The following is a 20424-nucleotide window of genomic DNA, read 5'->3' as shown; positions in this document are numbered from 1 at the left end:
AATTGGAGTTTATGGCAAAAACAAGGAAGAAAGAGGGTGCCCCTGGGATTTTGGACAAAGAAGTTACCTGAGGCAGGAGAGCGGTATACTCCCTTTGAGAAGCAGCTGCTGGCCTGCTATTGGGCCCTGGTTGATACTGAGCAAATTACACTGGGACACAATGTGATTTTAAGGCCTGAAATTCCCATCATGCAGTGGGTGATGAGTTCCCCAAAAACTCATAGAATTGGACATGCGCAAGAAGCCAGCATTATAAAATGGAAATGGTATGTCCAGGACAGGGCACGAGCGGGTCCAAAAGGGACCGCCGTTTTGCATGAGCAGGTAGCGCAGGCTCCAGTGGAGAATTCCGAAATGTTGCATGATGTACCTTCAGTGTGTGAATCCCCAGTAGGGTGGGGCCAGCCGTTCGCAGACTTGTCTGCAGATGACAAAAAACATGTGTGGTTCACAGATGGTTCAGCAAAATATGTTGGAGCGAAAAGGCACTGGAAGGCAGTGTCCTATAATCCTGTTACCAAGAAGCTTTTGACAACTACAGGACAGGGAAAAAGTAGCCAGTATGCAGAGCTTTATGCCGTGTATCAGGCTTTAAAACAGGAGCTACCCGGAAAATGTCACATTTATACAGATTCCTGGTCTACCGCCAATGGGTTAGCTACTTGGCTTCCCACGTGGCATGCACATCAGTACAAAATCCATAACAAAGAGGTATGGGGGAAGGAGTTATGGCAGGAGATCTGGGAAATGTTACCTCAAAGCACCGTGACTGTCTATCATGTGGACGCTCACTGTCCAACTGATTCATTAGACCGATGGTTCAATTGTCTTGCAGACGATCGAGCCAAGATTCAAGAGGCTGAAGTGGAGGCGCAGAGTTCTGATTTGGTGGGAATGGCTAAATGGGCACACCAGAAATGCGGACATCTTGGAGAAAAGGCTACTCACAGGTGGGCTGAGATTAGAGGGATGCATCTTCCCCTAGATTTGATTAAAACAGCGATCATTGAATGTCCCATTTGTCAGCATGCACAGCACCGACCGGTCCCACAGGTGGTGAGAGGCCAGCTAGGTAGAGGTAAATTGCCAGGACAGATTTGGCAGATTGATTACATTGGACCAATGCCAGTGAGCAGAGGGTGTCAGTATGCCTGCACTGTGGTAGACACTTACTCTGGTTATCTCATAGCCTTTCCCTGCAAGCGCGCAACTCAGCAGAGCACCCTGAAAACACTAGATCTGTTGATTCTGTACTATGGAGTGCCACTCCAGATTCAAAGTGATAACGCCAGCCACTTCAAGGGCAGACTAGTGCAGGACTATTGTGCACAACGCAATATTGAGTGGATTTTTCACATACCTTACTACCCCCAAGCAGCGGGACTGATTGAGAGAATGAATGGGTTGCTGAAAGAACAATTGCGTAAACTGAATGATGGGACACTGAAGGGGTGGAGAGATAACTTGTATGATGCTTTGCAAATTTTGAACAACCGACCCCTTACAAATGCTGAGACACCTCTCATGAGAATGCTCACACCTGCTTTACAGATTAATCCGTTTACAACGAGCAATACCATTGTGTATTGGGAAACAGCTCCAGGAGCTTTGGCCCCATATCGAGCTACACCAGAATCTGCAGGACTTGACTTACATGCTTTACACATGCATCGATTGAAACCTAGAGACATCACTCTGATTGAAACTGGGGTGGGAATTCAGATTCCCCCTGAGCATTACGGTCTGATCGCCCCTCGATCTGGGCTTGCCTTGAGGGGCATCCAAGTTTTAGGAGGCGTGATAGATGCAGACTACCAAGGCGAGTTGAAAGTCATTCTCTTGAACAGTGGTGACACAGACCTAGTGGTGCAACCTGGTGATCGCGTTGCCCAAATTGTCATTATGCCGGTTTATGGAGGTGTTGTTAAGAAGGGGAGCGCCCCAGCTCTTCTCACTGTGAGAGGCAAAGGAGGGTTCGGATCTACTGACAAGAACCCAGGGGCCAAAGTGTGGATTGAATCCCCAATTAACCCTCCTCAACCCGCTGATGTCATCGCCACTGGACCAGACAATGTCCTGGTAGTTATGCGACCTGGTCAAGACAAATGGGAACATGTTCCCGCTGACAAATGCTATCTGCGAGAATGATAATACGTGTTTTGTCCTTTGTTCTTTTCAGATCATCCTGTGGAGTGCCTGTGCCATGAGTGTGGTGTATGGAGCCCGTTCGGGAGACTCCACCGGGGAGCGGGAGGGGCTCATAGCCCAAAAATTCAACCGTCAGCCGCAGATGCCAACGCTGCTGCATCAACCGAACAATGTTTGGATTCATCTAGCGCAGGAAGTGCTGAATATATCTCACTTCTGTATGAGTAACATGCAAAGCGTTCAAGATTTGATTACCACTTGTCTAGTGGCAGTGCCCACTCCTGCTGCTGTATTATTACACATCTTTAACAATACAAACCAGGATGGAATGGTGGATTTGTGTGACGTTCGCTCCCATCTGTCACTCTATGAGTACTGCCGTCATTGCCCGGAGGTGGGCAGGCGGTTGTGGAGGAACATGACATCTATACTCACGTTTAACATCTCAAGTGGGGATGTGTGCTATTCATTGACCTGTGATCCTATGAAAATAGGTAAATGTGCTCAGCTCAAATTGGAGAAAAGAGACAAAAACTTAACTGCTGCACAACGGACGTTGTGCCACTCACGGACTGACCTAACCTGTTTGAATGTAAATAATTCAATGTTTTGCCAACATGTGGTGCCTGCTGCCAGCCACATTCAAAATGTTAAGTTGCCTAAAGGTTGGCTCTTTTCTTGTGGTAATCTTTCTTTTACTTATATTCCAGCCAATCTAACCGGAGGGCCTTGTGCCTGGTCACGCTTAGGCTTTCTCATGTTTCCTATGGATACTGCTCTACACCCTCGCTATACCAGAGACACTATTCAATTACCTACGGACTGTGATTCTGAAATTTCATTGCTGTCCAAAGCAGAATATGTTAGTTTAGCTAGTTCTATCGTAGGGGTGCCAGGACTTGCAGTATATAATACCAGAGTTATTAATAAACTTGCATGTTTAGTAGTCAAGAATATTAACTATACATCAGCTGCCTTAGATGAGCTGTTATTAGATGTACAGGGAATTAGAAGAGCTGCTTTGCAGAATCGTGCTGCTATTGATTATTTACTGCTTAAACACAACCATGGCTGCAGTGATTTTGAAGGATTATGTTGCTTCAATTTATCCGACCACTCCATATCAATCAACTCCCACATAGAGGCCCTGCATAAGTTGGTGAAGGGGGTGCAGCAGGATGTTGACAAGGGGTGGTGGGATTGGGCTTTTGGATGGCTGCCTAATTTAGGCCAACTGCGTTATATCTTTGGTGTAATCATTATCATAACAGTTATTTTAATTTCATTATGTTGTTGTATTCAGTGTGTGCCTAACCTTCTATCTCAGTTTCGCCCAAGAGCATTGCCATTTCAGCTTATGGGATATACTTAGTTGTAAGTTGGCCAAATGGTCCAAGGGTGGAAATGTATTGCTACATACACTACGTGCATGCGGCAGCACTACGTGCAAGGTAAACAGTGGTGCAGAGTGTGGACCATTGGCCTCTGCTTTCATTGGCCTTCGCTTCCATTTTGGTTCACGACTCCATTTTGTCGAGTCTGGTTCGGTGCGTAAGGCACTGTTCTGTGTTTTTCCACAAGCTTCGGCAAGCTGAAGGGTGGGGTGTTTTTCTGCTCAACTTCGCTCCATCTGCCTGGTACGAAGGGCGCTATTTACATTCCACGAGCTATCAGTTAGAACAACAGGGGGATGCGCCTGTACACAAGGAGGAATGCAAGCTTCACCTTGGAGTCCTCTCCTGGGAACTTGGCCCGTTCTGAGGAGACGTCTCGAAGGGTGAACAAGGTACCGCCGATTGCACAATTTGTAAAGGAGGGGGTCTTTTTCTAGAAAAGACTCCTGGGCGTTAGTAAATACTATAAAAGTTGGGGGCCTGGATGGGCTGGTTTAGGAACTCTCTTCTGGGTTGGACGCAACGCCAGGAGGACTGATTGTCCCGAACAGAGGCTCCCTGTGTCAGCTGATTTGGGTTCCCCAGCTTTGTGTACGGCGGAGGGATGCAGACGCTCTTTTCGGTGAAGCTTTTCAATTTATTAAGTGTATTGTGTGTGCGCGCGTAATGTGTACTTATTCTTGCAGTCATTTTCATGCTATTGAGCATTGAAGTATATTGTGTGTGCGCGCGTAATATGCACTTATTCTTGCAGTCATTTTCATGCTATTGAGCATTGAGGTATATTGTGTGTGCTTGTATTATATGCACTTACTCTTGCAATTATTCACAGAGTGCTTATATCTTTATCATTATTCTCATGTTATTCTCCTGATGTATATATATATATATATTAGTGTGGTTTAGTTTTGCTAGCTGAGAACTTGCCCCTTAAATAAACTTGATTATTCTACTTACGAAGGTGTTTGAGAGTGATTGCTTTACATTGTGCCTTAAAATATCCTGAAGTGCATAGTTTTGATATTCTGAAGAGTAAAGCAGCACACCCGCTACCTCGAAGACAACAACATCCTGGACCCTTTCCAATCCGGCTTTCGCAGCAACCACAGCACCGAGACCGCCCTCATCGCCGCCACTGATGACATCAGGATCCTGATGGACAAAGGAGAAACAGCCGCCCTCATCCTCCTGGCCCTATCAGCATCCTTTGACACAGTCTGCCACTGCACCCTATCAGCACGCCTCCATGGTACCGGAATTCAAGAGAAGGCCCTGGCCTGGACCACATCCTTCCTCTCCAGCAGAACCCAGAGCGTTCGCCGCCCACCCTTCCGCTCAAAAACCACCAAGATCATCTGCGGCGTCCCACAGGGATCCTCCCTCAGCCCGACGCTGTTCAATATCTACATGGCACCGCTCGCCCACGTCGCACGACAACATAACCTCAACATCATCTCCTACGCCGACGACACCCAACTGATCATATCCCTCACCGAAGACCACCAAAGCTAACCTCCACAGAGGAATGAAGGCCGTAGCCTACTGGATGAAGGACAGCAGACTGAAGCTGAACTCAGACAAAAGGGAGGTCCTCATTCTTGGACCCACCCCATCAGCCTGGGACGACTCTTGGTGGCCCACATCGCTAGGCACAGCCCCGGAACCCACAGACCACGCTCGCAATCTGGGGGTCATCCTCGACTCTACCCTCTCCATGACCAGGCAAGTCAACACCGTCTCCGCGTCCTGCTTCAACACCCTGCGGATGCTCTGCAGGATCTTCAAATGGATTCCCCCTGACACGAGGAAAAACCGTCACCCAGGCCCTCATCACCAGCAGACTCGACTACGGGAACGCCCTCTACTCAGGAACAACAACCAAGCTCCTGAGACAACTACATTGAATCCAGAACCCCTTGGCACGACTAATCCTCGACGTCCCCCAGACGCAGCCAAATCACACCCCACCTAAGAGGCCTGCACTGGCTCCCCGTCGACAAGCGGATCACCTTCATACTCCTCAGCCACACACACAAAGCACTACACAACACCGGACCTACATACCTCAACAACCGAATCAGCTTCCACACCCCGACCTGAAGCCTCCACTCAGCCAACCTCGCCACAATTCCCCGTATCCGGAAAACCGCCACCGGCGGCAGATCCTTCTCCTACCTCGCCGCCAAGACCTGGAACACTCTCCCTACCACCCTACGACAGACTCAGAACCTGCTGGCCTTCAGAATACTTCTCAAGACCTGGCTCTTCGATCAGTAGCACCACCCCCCCCAGCGCCTTGAGACCATCACGGGTATGTAGCGCGCTTTAGAAATGTAGTGATTGATTTATTGATTGGTCTGATCTACTAATAGGTTGACTTGCTCACTCAGCCTAACAAGTTGATTTTTAACACTGTTGTCCGTTCACAGAAATGTTCAAATATCACAAAGTTATGTTTTCCTTTCATGTATTGTAGATGGACCTCCACCCTACACCAGTGGAGAGGTGTCCAGATTTGAAGAACCCAATGCTGCCAGAAAGTGTCATGTTGTGCATCATGTGTGGCAACTCAGGATTTGGTGTGAGACAGTCTGATGTGTACAATACAATGAATACAGGTTTTGCGTTACCAATGCTATGATATCATTGGAGCTAGGATGGTGACATCATGTCTGTTGTAATGTTGAGCAATGAGAATGGCTTGATTATTGCACAAGTGGCAATGTGTGCTGGTATGGAACTGTGGGTGTTAGGAAATGGAATGCATGGCCACATATACATTGATGTCAATCACAATAGGTGTCAGAGTAGCTGTTGATGAAATACCATGCCTGTTGTTTGTCACAGCACTTTTGACAGCACTGTGTGCCACACATAGCTTACACTTACTCATGAACGGTACAGATGAAGGAAATATAAGTGGTCTCTAGGGGGCTTAGGTAGGAGAAACTTGCACCACTGGTGCCTCAGCACCCTTCAGATATAAATTGAGGCCGCAGTAGTGCTAGCAGCTATATTGTGCTGGACAACAGGCAATAGAGGACACAATTAGTATACATCTAATCTCTAGATGGTTGTGGGAAATGTCTATGGATTGTCCCAAGCTAGGTCTCAGCAAAATTACCAACATGTCCTGCCATCATGATATTTGTGAGTGATCTTGGTCACATCACATGTGCATACCTGGTACTTAGGTGATGTCTGACATGCATGTGCACGTGATGTTCAATATATAAAAAAACTGTAGAAGCCCCCAGTGAAGTGTCAATCCTACTGTGGTCCTAAGGGTACCAATACAGCCACCATCTGTGTGCCACATAACACACTGTGCACAACATAACAAAGGGTAAGGGCCATTAGTTATGTAATCTGTAAACAAATTTGTTGTGCTGGTGAGGGTTTGGCCAAAATTTATGGGGACATTGCTTAATTTTACATGTGGGCACATAATGAACAATGGTGTGCCCCCTTGTAAAGTATGCTCAGACCAGGTCTTAAACCAGGACACATGAATGAAGCTTTAACAAACATTAGGGTAGCATGTGGGAAGTTTCCAGTTCCACTATCAGATGACCCCCACCTTATATCCATGATGCCTGCCAAGCCTTCATTTAGTGCCAGGGGTGTCAAAGTGGTGGATTGCATGCAAAGTCCCCCATATTGAGAAGAGCACACGAAATCTAGACTTGTTGTGCCACGTGATCCTCACAAATTTGTTAACACCAATGTTGAGCAAGGACACGGTAGTCCACTCACCTCTGGCCACTGATGGTCAACAATGGATAGCTGTCATCCCAGTGAATGGTGCATGATACCATTGATGGCTGGTAGGAAATAGTCATAGATTAGGAGTAAGCCATTGTTGAGGAATGTGTAGTGGACTGCGTGTGTCATCTGCGGATGCAGTGTACATTACTGTAGGAGGCTGGCCTGGTGTGTGGTGGGTATCTATGGTACTTACACCTTATACAAGGTCCAGGTATCCCATATTAATGTAGTGTAGTCAGGGACCAGAAGCCAGGCTCTCTAGAGGTAGCTGTGGATGAGCAGGCAAGGCTTATCTAGGAGACAGGCAAAGCTCATGCAATACCACTGTAGTCACACAGTACTCACACACATGAAAGAAAACATCCAGGCCCTCATTACAACCCTGGCAGTCGGTGATAAAGCAGAAGTAATACTGCAAACAGGCCGGCGGTAACCAAAATGGAATTATAACCACGGCAGAAACCACTCATACAGACAGCCACTTTTACACACCGGCCGCCACAGCGGAATCAACAAGCACCACGGGGGTAACCACCAACAGCCAGGGGGAAGACAATGTACCGCCCACTGTATTAAGACAGTCCAGTCTGCCACCTTTGCCGGGGGTGTACCAACAACATCAAAAGCATGGCGGAAACAGAGCTCAGAAATCAAAGGACTCACCTGTGGAGACTCAGGGAACATCCAAGACGCCATGGAGCCTGAGCTGCACATATTTCCGATGCTCGTCTACCGTCTGCTGCATTATGAACAGCAACACTGGCGAAGACGACCACGGTGAGTACTGCCGCCTAGCACACAAGGGAGGAGGGAGGAAAAAGAGAGTGACACACACACGCAACACCCCCATCCCCACCCCCAACACCATATATCCAACCAGAAGCAGCAACATAACATACCTACCCTGTACCCCTCAGGAATAATCCAAGGACAAAATGATTTGAAGAAAGTGAGTGTAATACGATGAAATACTAGGAATAATTGCATCAAAATACAAACGTATAAACATATTTACAAATGGAGGGACACTGCCCAGTCCTCAATGTCCGTGGGCCACAGGACCACAACACATAGGCCAAGGCCCCACCTCACTCCTGCGACAACACATAGAGAACACTGTACGGGCATCAGGTCGAAAATAAACAGGCTCCTCAGGGGGACAGGGAATGGGGGGGCAGCTCAGCCGGAAGATGGTTCAACACAAGTGGTCCTGGAGGGAGCTACATGCCCTGTGCTTGGTCCTGGGGAGTGCAAGGCCACAGTCTCTCAAGTGGGTGGCTTGCCCACTGCCTCTGGAGGGGCCAACATGCCCTGTGCTTGGTCATGGGGAGTGCAAGACCACAGTCTCTCAGGTGGGTGGGTTGCCCACTGCTTGGTCCTTGGGAGTGCAAGGCCACAGTCTCTCAAGTGGGTGGTTTGCCCACTGCTTGGTCCTGGGGAGTGCAATGCCACAGTCTCTCTAGTGGGTGGTTTGCCCACAGCCTGGTCCTGGGGAGTGCAAGGCTACAGTCTCTCTAGTTGGTGGTGTGCCCACTGCTTGGTCCTGGGATGATAAAGGCCACAGTCTCTCTAGTGGGTGGTTTGCCCACTGCTTGGTCCTGGGGAGTGCAAGGCCACAGTCTCTCAAGTGGGTGGTTTGCCCACTGCTTGGTCCTGGGGAGTGCAAGGCCACAGTCTCACTAGGTGGATGGCTTCTTCCACTGGGTCTGGAGGGGGCATAGTGGCCAGTACACTTCATCCTGGGAAGGATGGGGTGAGTGGATGGCTTCTTCCACTGGTTCTGGAAGGGTGCATTGTGCCCAGTGAGCTTCATCCTAGGAAGGATGGGGTTAGTGGATGGCTTCTTCCACTGGTTCTGGAGGGGGCATTGTGCACTGTGAGCTTCATCCTGGGAAGGATGGGGTGAGTGGATGGCTTCTTCCACTGGTTCTGGAAGGGGCATTGTGCCCAGTGTGCTTCATCCTTGGAAGGATGGGATGAGTAGATGGCTTCTTCCACTGGTTTTGGAGAGGGCATTGTGTCCTTTGAGTTTCATTCCGGGAAGGATGAGGTGAGTGAATGGCTTCTTCCACTGGTTCTGGAGGGGGCACTGTGCCCAGTGTGCTTCATCCTGGGAAGGATGGGGTGAGTGGATGGCTTCTTCCACTGGTTCTGGAGGGGGCATTGTGCCCTGTGATGCAGATCTTGGGGAGTCCAAGGTCACAGTCTCTCACCTGGGTGCGAGACCCACAGGATTTGCAGGGGCAGGGACGCACAACAGCCCATGGATTCAGGACTACACATTGTCCACCGGCGGTGACGGCTGCTCATTGGTGGCAGAGGTGGTGCTGGTGTTGGGGCTGGCAGTGGTAGGGGGAGGCTCCAGCCCATCCCCTGCAGCCTCGGATGACTGCCCACTGGGGCTGCTGCTGCTGGCAGTGGTGCTGGTGGCAGTGCTGGCAGCAGTGCTGGTGGCGGTGCTGGCAGTGGTAGGGTGAGGCTCCAGCCCATCCCCTGCAGCCTCGGACAGCTGCCCACTAGGTCTGCTGCTGCTGGTAATGGTGCTGGTGGCCATGCTGGCAGCGGTGCTGGTGGCGGTGCTGGCAGTGGTGGGGGGAGGCTCCAGCCCATCCTCTGCAGCCTCGGGCGGCTGCCCACTGAGGCTGCTGCTGTTGGCAGTGGTGCTGGTGGCGACACTGGAGGTGGTGTTGGCAGTGGTGATAGTGGCGGTGCTGGCAGTTGTGGGGGGAGGCTCCAGCCCTTCCCTTGCAGTCTCGGGCGGCTGAACAACCATGGTTGGTGGTGGGGGCTCCGAATGAGTCCCAGCACCAGGCCTCCTGTCCTGCCTGCCTGCTGGTGCAGGCCCCTTGCCCTTGCTGTCAGCAGCCGGGGATTTCTCCTTGCCTTTCCCTGTCACAGCTGGTGGTGCCTCCTTGCCCTCCCTAGACGCTGCTGGTGCAGGCACCCGTTTAGTTTTGCTGACTGGTGCCCGGGATCCTCTCCCACCTGCAGTAGGTGTTGACACTACTGTGGCGTGGACTGCTGGGGTGCTTGCCTGGGTTCTGACCACCCTGGCCCGACGTGAAGGACGGGGGAGCGGTAGGGAAGAGGTCAAGGGTGGAGAGGAAAAGCTTCTTAGGGACATTAGGGAGGGAAGAGGGTGAAGGTTTGGGAGTGGAGCAAAGCACTGAAGATGGATTCCTGGACCTGAGGACCTGTAAAGGAAGGGGGCCAAGTCCAAGAGTCACAAAAGTGTCCAGTGGGGGCAGGAGCCCACTAAACCCCGGATGAAGGTCCAAAATGGCTGCCTCTGGGTGGAGGAAGCTGAAGATTCTGCAACAACGAAAGGTGCTAGGAACTTCTCCATTGGGCAGAAGATGTCCCAAAGAGTGCTGGAGGATGCAGTGTTGTTTCTTTGGGGAAAGAACGCAACCAAGCCTTGCTAGCTGCAAAGGTCGGGGTTGAAGAAAAAGGGTGCTGCCCAGGCCCAGGAAGGACCAGGAGGTCGCCACTTGGAAGAGGAGACAGAGGGGGCCTCAGCAACACAGAGAGCCCATGCACAAGAAAGCAGCACTGAAGAAGTACTTGACCATGGGTTCAAGAAAACTGAGCACGGCGGTCATCTCAACACTACAACAGAGGGTCCGACAAAGCCGGTGGTCAACTCAGCGAGTTGAGCAATGCAGGGCGGAGTGCTGGGGACCTGGGCTAGGCTGTGCATGAAGGATTCCTTGCAAGAGTGCACAGAAGCCCTAGCAGCTGCAGTTCACGCAGTACACAGGATTACTATCTGGAGAGGGGAGGCAAGGACTTACCTCCTCCAAATTTGGACAGATGGACCACTGGACTGTCGGGGTCACTTGGATCCACCACCTGTGTTCCAGGGCCCATGCTTGTCACGATGAGAAGAGAAACAGTGGACAAACAGGCTAAAAGTGGGGGTAACAAGGCTAGAAAGAGGCTACCTTCTGTCAGGGAGACCAGATCCTCGGGGTCTGTGCACATTCCCAACATGTCCACCACTAGACAGCTCCAAGACTCTGATAGATAAATCATAGAGACTGAGAGAGTCCAAGCGGGGGAAAAGGGGATTAGGATGGGAACAGCTGGGAAGGAGACCTGTAGGAAACAAAAGGTTAAACCACACAATATCACGATTATATCACATTGACATTTACTAGACTGTGATTCTAAGCATTGTCATACCGTAACCATGGATAACTTCAGAAAGGACTAATAACTAGGCCTCAAGACGTCTGGTTACCTGGGAAGGAATCAAGAATGATTAATACAACTTCTCAATGAAACTTTTCATGAAATGTTACACATTGACTAGGAATAGAAGAACCTTCTAGAATTATGTTTTCAAAATTAAACATGGTCTTTTTGCATGAGGACAAAAAAATAATCTGAACATTTCCTGGAACACAATAGGAATTGTATTAAGGACTTATGCACATATAATATAACTTCTAGAATTTTAACACCTTGTTTTAAATGCAGAAAAATGAATCGCGCACACTGCCGATTTCAACAAGAATATGCAAATGCCTTGAAATGATCGCGCACTCTGCAAGCGATCTGAAACATCAAGTTGTAAATGCAGGAATGAATCACGCGACTTGCCGATTCAAATGCCACCATGTAAATGCCAAGAAATGGTTGCGCACAATGATTATCAAAGTTTTAATTGCAAGGAATGAATCGCGCGTCTTGCCGATTTGAATGGCACCATGTAAAATGGCAAGAAATGGTTGCGCACAATAATTATCAAGAGTTAAATGTATGGAATGAATCGCGCATCTTGCCAATTCGAATGTCACAATGTAAATGCCAAGAAATGGTTGCGCACAATGAGAATCAAGAGTTAAATGCATGGAATGAATCGTGCGTCTTGCCGATTCGAATGCCACCATGTAAATGCCAAGAAATGGTAGCGCAGAATGAGTATCAAGAGTTAAACACAAAGAATGAATCGCGCGTCTTGCCGATTCGAATGCCAATATGCAAATGTCTAGAAATGGTTGCGCACACTGTTGCCGACCCGAATCTCAAAAGTCAAATGCCAAGAATGAATTGTGCGTCTTGCCGATTCAAATATCAACATGTAAATGCCAGAAACCAAGAGCACATTCACACGCACAAGGAAAAATCTTCGAATATCAAAACTTGGCCCAAGAACTCGAATGCCTTCGAAAACGGGATTGGGGGCCCAGCCCAACCTCCGTCTTACCGCCCTGATCAAGGATCACCAATACAATGAAGGGCAAGGCCTGGAAGATCAAGGTAGGCCTCCTAAACAGGACCTCAGGAAATTGTTGCTGCTCTGTTCCGGGACCTCTAAATAGTGAGCACGTGGAGCTGGGCTGGCTTCCTTATTCAGAGTCTGGCCCAGCCCACAAACCGCACCCAGTCATGCTGCAGAGAAAGCTTCTAGAAGTCCCTGGAAAGGGACCACACCCTGACACACTCTGAAAGCCTGCAGCAATTCATTGCAAATGAACAGTATTTACAAGCACCTTTAATATAAGTCTTCAGGATTAAACTCTGCAATGCAAAAGGTTAAACAACAGCATATCAGCACAATGCATGAATTACGTTATCTCATGTGTGAGAAAACAGGGCTGATTGCAGAGGCCCCCTAACTTTTTGCCCCCATTGTCCACTTTTTGCTGGTGTTTTCCTGACTCTGATGGTGCCCTGGGTACTGCTAACCAGTCCCAGGGCCTGTGCTCTGTGTAAAATGGATATGCAAATTAGGCTAATTATAATTGGCTAAGTTAACCTACCTATAAGTCCCTAGTATATGGTAGGGCATGTAGGTTTAGGGACCACAGCATAGGTAGTGCACCCATAGGTGCACTGCTGAGGTGCCCAGTGTAATTTTAAAGGCAGGCCTGTCTTGCTGGCTGCTTTTAAATTAAAGTTATATGCAAATTCGACTTTGGAATTAAAAGTAGTTCCAAAGTCTTATACTACCTTATTTTTACATATAAGTCACCCCTAAGGTGTGGCCCATGTGCCCCTAGGGCTGGGTGCCATTTAACTATAAGCAGGGACCTTATACAAATAGTTTTATAAGCCCTGGTGAGGTAAAAACAGCCAAATTCGTTTTTCCCTCATTGTAGTAAATGGCCTTCATAGGCTAAAATGGGGAGACTTTATTTTAATTTTTAAAGTTTCCTTAAATGATGCATACCAAGAGTTTGGTATCAAATTAATTGTTGTATTAAATCCCACAACTTCCAGTTATTGGATTTAATATAACTTGTTCAGGTAAAGAGTTTTAAACTTTACCTGAAAAGTTGCCAATTTCAGCCCTGCATTGTTTTTGCTGCTGTGCTCTGATTGACTAGTGCTGACCGGCATAATACAGGAAAACATTCTGTAAATTACATTCAGTTGCTGGTACTTAAAACGAGTGGCACAAGCAAATAGCACTCGGGAACTGAGTATCGTAGTTTGGATACTTGCTTCACAGATGGAAAGTGATGCCACCGTTCTCCGACAGTCCTGATGAGGCCTTGAGTTGTTAGGCCGAAACGCGTCGACATATTTTGAATGGGTCCAAGGAGTCTGAAAAAGTTCATTGATTTCCAATAAGTTGCATAGCACTACTTACTACCTTTCTCCAAAAAAAATTTGAGGTAGCATACAGCTGGGTGCAAGACCCTTGGGCACCATGTGATTTGTAATCACTACGTTCACTGTTTTGTTGTGACTATCTTATAAAATGTTGGAGTAGGGCACTTGGTTTTAGATATTGTATGTATTGTCTGTTTCATAAGCTTTATATTTATGTATATGTGTATATATAACTGCATATAGGTTCACCTTAGTGTCATTAGTTTATAGATAGGCATTTGTCCTGTGACTCTGTTGCTGCTGCTTATGATTAAATGAAATAAATAAGGGAAATAGTTTTACCCTTTTTGAACCAAGAGTTACTATTGGTTCTGCATAATTATTTGAATTTGTCCCTTTCCTGCTAATATTTTGTGTGCGTATTGTTAAGTTGGCATCCTAAGCAGGCAAGGGTTGTAGGATACTCCCCCCCCTTCTTTTCCAGTGCTCTGATTGGCTAGCCTGAGCAGCTTGGCCAAGCTGCCTTGATGAGGTGTGAAGTGGCCTGGCTTCACACAAAGGAATGTGCCTGTGGGAAGGAATCTCCCCTCAGCAGATGGTGAGGCAGGAAGGGGGAGGGCTGCCAAACTGGTCTTCAAAGGCAGAGAAGGACATTTGGAGCAACCAGCAACACCCCCACATCCTGCAACCCCAGACAACTAGGTGCCCCCTTGATTATATTAGGAGAGGGCAGGAGAGGGGTGTGTTTATGATTTTTAGCCACACCAGTGGGTGGGCTCAGCCAGATGTAACCTCCAAAAATCAGATTCAGCCATGATGGATTTTTAGAGAATGTTGCCTCCTGGGATTGATTTTTGCCACACTTCCCAGGAAGTGGTCATCACAGGGGGAATGACCCTGCACCTGATTGGAGAACCAGGACCCCCCTGCTTTTCACCCAGGAGCAAGGATAAAACTGGCAGACCTGCACCCACACCTCAGTTCCCTACCACATCCAACAAGGAAGAACAACAGAAGAAGAAGGACTGCCCTGCTGGACCCCTGGCCTGCACCTGGAACCTGCACTCAGAAGGACTGCACCAGCTGCACACTTGGGCTTCACCACAAGAAGGACTTTGCCTGGCTTCAACTGGTTCAAGGAGGGACTCCCTGTTTGCTACAGGTGAAAAATTGCTATCCAGAGTCCCCTGCACCAACTCCTGAAGAAAGCGACCAGCTGACCACTGTCCAGTGGCCAAAAAGGAGTTTGCACCAGGTGCATTCTGGGAGTTGTAGTCCGCACCCCCAAGGACCATCTCAGAACTTCTGGACCCTTGGGGTGAGCTGAGGACCCCAAAAGAACCCTAAAAGAACATCTGGGAGAAGCCCCAGAAGTTTGGAGAAGTTTGGATAACTTTTGTAAAAAAAGCTCCATAGAGGGACCGACCCGCCGCGGCAACTCTAGCCGGCTTGCCTCAACCGCGACCCGGCCTGATTTGCTGGTTCGTCCCGGTGAAGAAAAATCTCAGAAAAAGAGACTAAGTCCGAAGGTAAAAAGTTGACCGGGACCTCCCAGCCAGCGTATCCGAGGAGGGCTCCATGGACGTCGGATCAAGATCCAGGTTTACCCCGGTCGAAGGATTTTCACCTCGAAAAAACGACTAAGTCCGAAGGTAAAAATCTCCACCGAGGATTCCAGCATCGCGTATCCGGAGAAGGGCTCATGGAGGTTGGATTGGACTGGCAGGTTCGTCCCGCTGAAGAAAATCTTCGAAAAAAAGACTAAGGCCCTCATTCCAACCCTGGCGGTCATGGACCGCCAGGGTGGAGGGACATGGAAGCACCGCCAACAGGCTGGCGGTGCTTCAATGCCCATTCTGACTGCGGCGGTAAAGCCGCGGTCAGAAAAGGAGATCCGGCGGTTTCCCGCCGGAATACCCCTGGCTGGGCTGAATCTCCATGGTGGTGCTGCTTGCAGCGCCGCCATGGAGATTCCGACCCCCTTCCCGCCATCCTGCTTCTGGCGTTTTTTACCGCCAGGAACAGGATGGCGGGAACGGGTGTCGTGGGGCCCCTGGGGGCCCCTGCACTGCCCATGCCACTGGCATGGGCAGTGCAGGGGCCCCCTAACAGGGCCCCATGAAGATTTTCACTGTCTGCATTGCAGACAGTGAAAATCGCGACGGGTGCAACTGCACCCGTCGCACCCCTGCAACTCCGCCGGCTCCATTCGGAGCCGGCTTCATTGTTGCAGGGCCTTTCCCGCTGGGCCGGCGGGCGCTCTTTTGGCGGGCGCCCGCCGGCCCAGCGGGAAAGCCAGAATGGCCTCAGCGGTCTTTTGACCGCGGAGCAGCCAAATGGCGGTTTCCGCTTGGCCGGCGGTGCCCGCCGCCCGCCAATGTCGGAATGAGGGCCTAAGTTTGAAGGTAACATTTTAACCGAGGCCTCCCGCGGCCTGTAGCCGAGCAGGGCTCCATCGCGGTCGTCCTGAAACTTTGACTTTGCCCCGGTCGAGGTGCAACCAGATGACCCGATTGGCGCTTTTTGTTTCTAGGCGCTAAAAAAATTATAATTCTTTAAAAATTCATATCTCCGGTTCCCCTTATCTGATTTTATTCGTTTTGGTGTCATTTTAAAGATAAAAATATAATCTTTTTTAATAAATTGGTTTTGGATTTTTAAACTGTTTCTTGTGTTTTATTTAATTACTGTTTTGTGATATTTGAATGCTTTACACTCTGTCTCCTAAGTTAAGCCTTGACGCTCGTTGCCAAGCTACCAAGGGTTGACCTGGGTTTAATTTACTGAGACCTAACTGGACCTTAGTGGAGGTTAGTGGCCTATTGCTAGGTGTAGGTACCTACCTGCCCTTACCAATAACCCATTTTCCAACATTATTGGTGAGCAGTGGTGGGATCCTGTACTTGTGTTCAGTATCACGTTACAGTTTTAAGTAAAACAAATTAAAAATCCTTTAAATTGTCCTAGTGCAAAAATTGTTTATAATTTTTAATTTGGATTAATTTCAATAATTGAATTTTAGTGATTTTTCTAAATTCTTGTTTCCAATTTTTGCAAAAAGTTTTTGTTGACACAAAACCAGGGAACCATGGAGCTTGATCTGGCTAGCCTACCCACACTGACAGTAGTCCAGCTTAGGGGGTTGTGTACGGAAAGAGGGTTGCCTGCAACCACTGACCTCAGGAAGCATGTCCTGATCAAATCCCTGACAGCATGGGCTGAGGCCCAAGAGGTAGACCCAGAGGAAGCTCCAGAGGAGGGAGAAGTAGGGGAGGATGCTAGCTCTAACCACTCAGGGGAGGGAGGGCATCTGAGCCTAAGTGAGGATGAGGAAGACCGGTCCTCATTACATACAGTCACTAGGGGCAGACCCAAAACTAGTTGGGGGAAGGGGGTCCCTTCAGGAGGAGAGAACCTGTCCCTCAGAGAAAGAGAGCTGGAGGCCCAGCTAGCATTCATAGCTTTGGAGGCAGAGAAGCTGGCCCTAGAAAAGAAAAAGTGGGCAAAGAGAGAGAAAAGAAATGGTGGCAGCGACAGAGAAGTTGAGGTGTTCATGGGTGGGGGGGTTTGCCCCAGATTACCCAAGGGGGTGGTTCCTGCTTATGTAGAGGGGGATGATATAGACAAGTGGCTGGAGACCTTTGAGAGGGCACTCCAAATGAGAAGGGTTAGGCCTCAGTACTGGGGTTCCTTTTGTGGGAGTTGGTCCCCAACTCAGGGAGGGATAGGCTTCTGACCTTAAGGGGGGAGGAGGCAGATTCATATCCTAGTATGAAGAGGTGCTTAACCAAGAAGTTTGGTCTGACCCCAGAGCAGTATAGAATGAAGTTCAGGGACACCCAGAAGGTCAGTACCCAGTCTTGGGTTGACTTTGTAGACACCTCACTTAAGGCACTAGAGGGCTGGATTATTGGTAACAAAGTAAATACTTATGAGGGGTTATACAATCTGATCATGAGAGAGCACATCTTGACCAATTGTACCCAAGAAAGGTTACGCCAGCATCTAGTGGACTCTAAGCAGACCAACCCTAGAGAGCTAGGGGAGGCAGCTGATGAGTGGTTGAGAACCAGGGTGGTTGTCAAGTCCCGGGGGGAGACTCCAAGAAGGGGGGGTCAGGTCCCCAAAAACCTAAGGAGGGAGGTGGTAAGCCCACCACAGAGACTCTCTCTGTACTCCAGAACCCTAAGAAGGAGGAGAGTAAATCCCACTCCCACTCTGACAAGCAGAGACAGGGAGACCCAGGGTTAAAAAAGCTCTTGGACAGTAAGGCTTGCTTTGACTGTCAGCAGACAGGTCACTTCAGAGGAGATGCAGCCTGTCTAAAGAAGGTGGTTAGCACTGGGATGTCCAGTGTGGCCATAGAGGAGGACTCCTCAGATGATGAAGTCCTCCTAGCATTGAGCTGGGAGACAGGACCAGATGGTAAGCTGGTGATCCCTGAGGTTGGGAGTAGGCACTTCCACCCCATTCAGGTGAATGGGATCCCTCCCACTGGCCTGAGAGACACCTGTGCCAGTCACACTATGGTGAGTGACCGGTTAGTGACCCCAGACATGTATGTCCCAGGAGAGACCAGGAAAGTCAGGATAGCCACAGGGGAGGTCACCCCCAAACCTGTAGCCATAGTTCCCCTAGAGAGGGAGGGTATCCTTGACTGGTTTAGGGTGGTAGTCAGTGCTGACCTCCCCCTGGATTGTATTGTCCCAGATGGGGTGGTCGCCCAGGGCCCAGGGCGCCCCCCCCCAACCCAAAGTCCTGGGGAGTCAGTCCCTACAGTTAGGAGACAGGGGTCCCCAAGAAAAGGAAGAGCAGGACACTCTTAAAGAGAGTTCCAGGGAGCCAAAGGCCTTCTGCCCCATTAGGGGGGGAGCTCAGAGTTGGCACTGGTGAGGCCTCCCCTGACCCCAAGGAAGTCCTGAGTAGTCAGGCAGCTGTCCAGAAGCAGGGTGTTGCCCCTGCACTGACAGAAGGGAGAGTGGAAGGAGGGTGTCTGCCACAGGAGGTGGTAGCCCCCCACTCTAGACAGCAAGAGGGGTGCCAGGACCCCACAGTTGCCCCTAAAGCAGCTCAGCCACCTGTCAGTGGAGAGCTTAGGGTGTGGTTCTGGGTACTGAGAGCTGTCAGTAGCCTCTGATGGGTGCTAGCCTTCCTGGCAGCACTGTACTTGGCCTGGGAGGCAGACCCCAGGGCCAATAGCAAAGTAGGCCCCCTGACCCTGTTGGTCATGGTGGGGTTGCTCAAGTGTTGGGTGACCTCTTTGGGTAAGCTAGGTGTTGCCCTAGCAAAGTTAGGAATAGGGGAGGTGGGCACCTCACTAGCCAAGTTGGCAGAGAGAGAGGAGGAAGACCCCCCTAGAGGGAAGTTTCAGTTTGAGATGGGTCCTTTCACTGTTGGGGTGGGTTCACTACCCAGAAGGAGTGACCCTGACAGGAGGATGTAAGGCAGAGTAGGCCCTGCAAAGGGACAGCCAGTTTTCTTCACTGTCTTCCCCGCCTAACAAGCCAGGAAGACTCTCCCAGGGTTGGGCTGAGTCTCCTGGGCTTGTGGGCTGGGGGGGGGGCTTGTGTGAGAAAACAGGGCTGATTGCAGAGGCTCCCTAACTTTTTGCCCCCTTTTTCCACTTTTTGCTGGTGTTTTCCTGACTCTGATGGTGCCCTGGGTACTGCTAACCAGTCCCAGGGCCTGTGCTCTGTGTAAAATGGATATGCAAATTAGGCTAATTATAATTGGCTAAGTTAACCTACCTATAAGTCCCTAGTATATGGTAGGGCATGTAGGTTTAGGGACCACAGCATAGGTAGTGCACCCATAGGTGCACTGCTGAGGTGCCCAGTGTAATTTTAAAGGCAGGCCTGCCTTTCTGGCTGCTTTTAAATTAAAATTATATGCAAATTCGACTTTGGAATTAAAAGTAGTTCCAAAGTCTTAAACTACCTTATTTTTACATATAAGTCACCCCTAAGGTGTGCCCTATGTGCCCCTAGGGCTGGGTGCCATGTAACTATAAGCAGGGACCTTATAAAAATTGTTTTATAAGCCCTGGTGAGGTAAAAACAGCCAAATTCGTTTTCCCTCATTGTAGTAAATGGCCTTCATAGGCTAAAATGGGGAGACTTTATTTTAATTTTTAAAGTCTCCTTAAATGATGCATACCAAGAGTTTGGTATCAAATTAATTGTTGTATTAAATCCCACAACTTCCAGTTGTGGGATTTAATATAACTTGTTCAGGTAAAGAGTTTTAAACTTTACCTGAATAGTTGCCAATTTCAGCCCTGCATTGTTTTTGCTGCTGTGCTCTGATTGGCCAGCCTGAGCAGCTTGGCCAAGCTGCCTTGATGAGGTGTGAAGTGGCCTGGCTTCACACAAAGGAATGTGCCTGTGGGAAGGAATCTCCCCTCAGCAGATGGTGAGGCAGGAAGGGGGAGGGCTGCCAAACTGGTCTTCAAAGGCAGAGAAGGACATTTGGAGCAACCAGCAACACTCCCACATCCTGCAACCCCAGACAACTAGGTGCCCCCTTGATTATATTAGGAGAGGGCAGGAGA

The sequence above is a fragment of the Pleurodeles waltl genome, chromosome 5 (genome assembly GCF_031143425.1).
Source record: "Pleurodeles waltl isolate 20211129_DDA chromosome 5, aPleWal1.hap1.20221129, whole genome shotgun sequence".
NCBI lineage: Eukaryota > Metazoa > Chordata > Amphibia > Caudata > Salamandridae > Pleurodeles > Pleurodeles waltl.
This window is presented reverse-complemented; position numbering follows the sequence as displayed.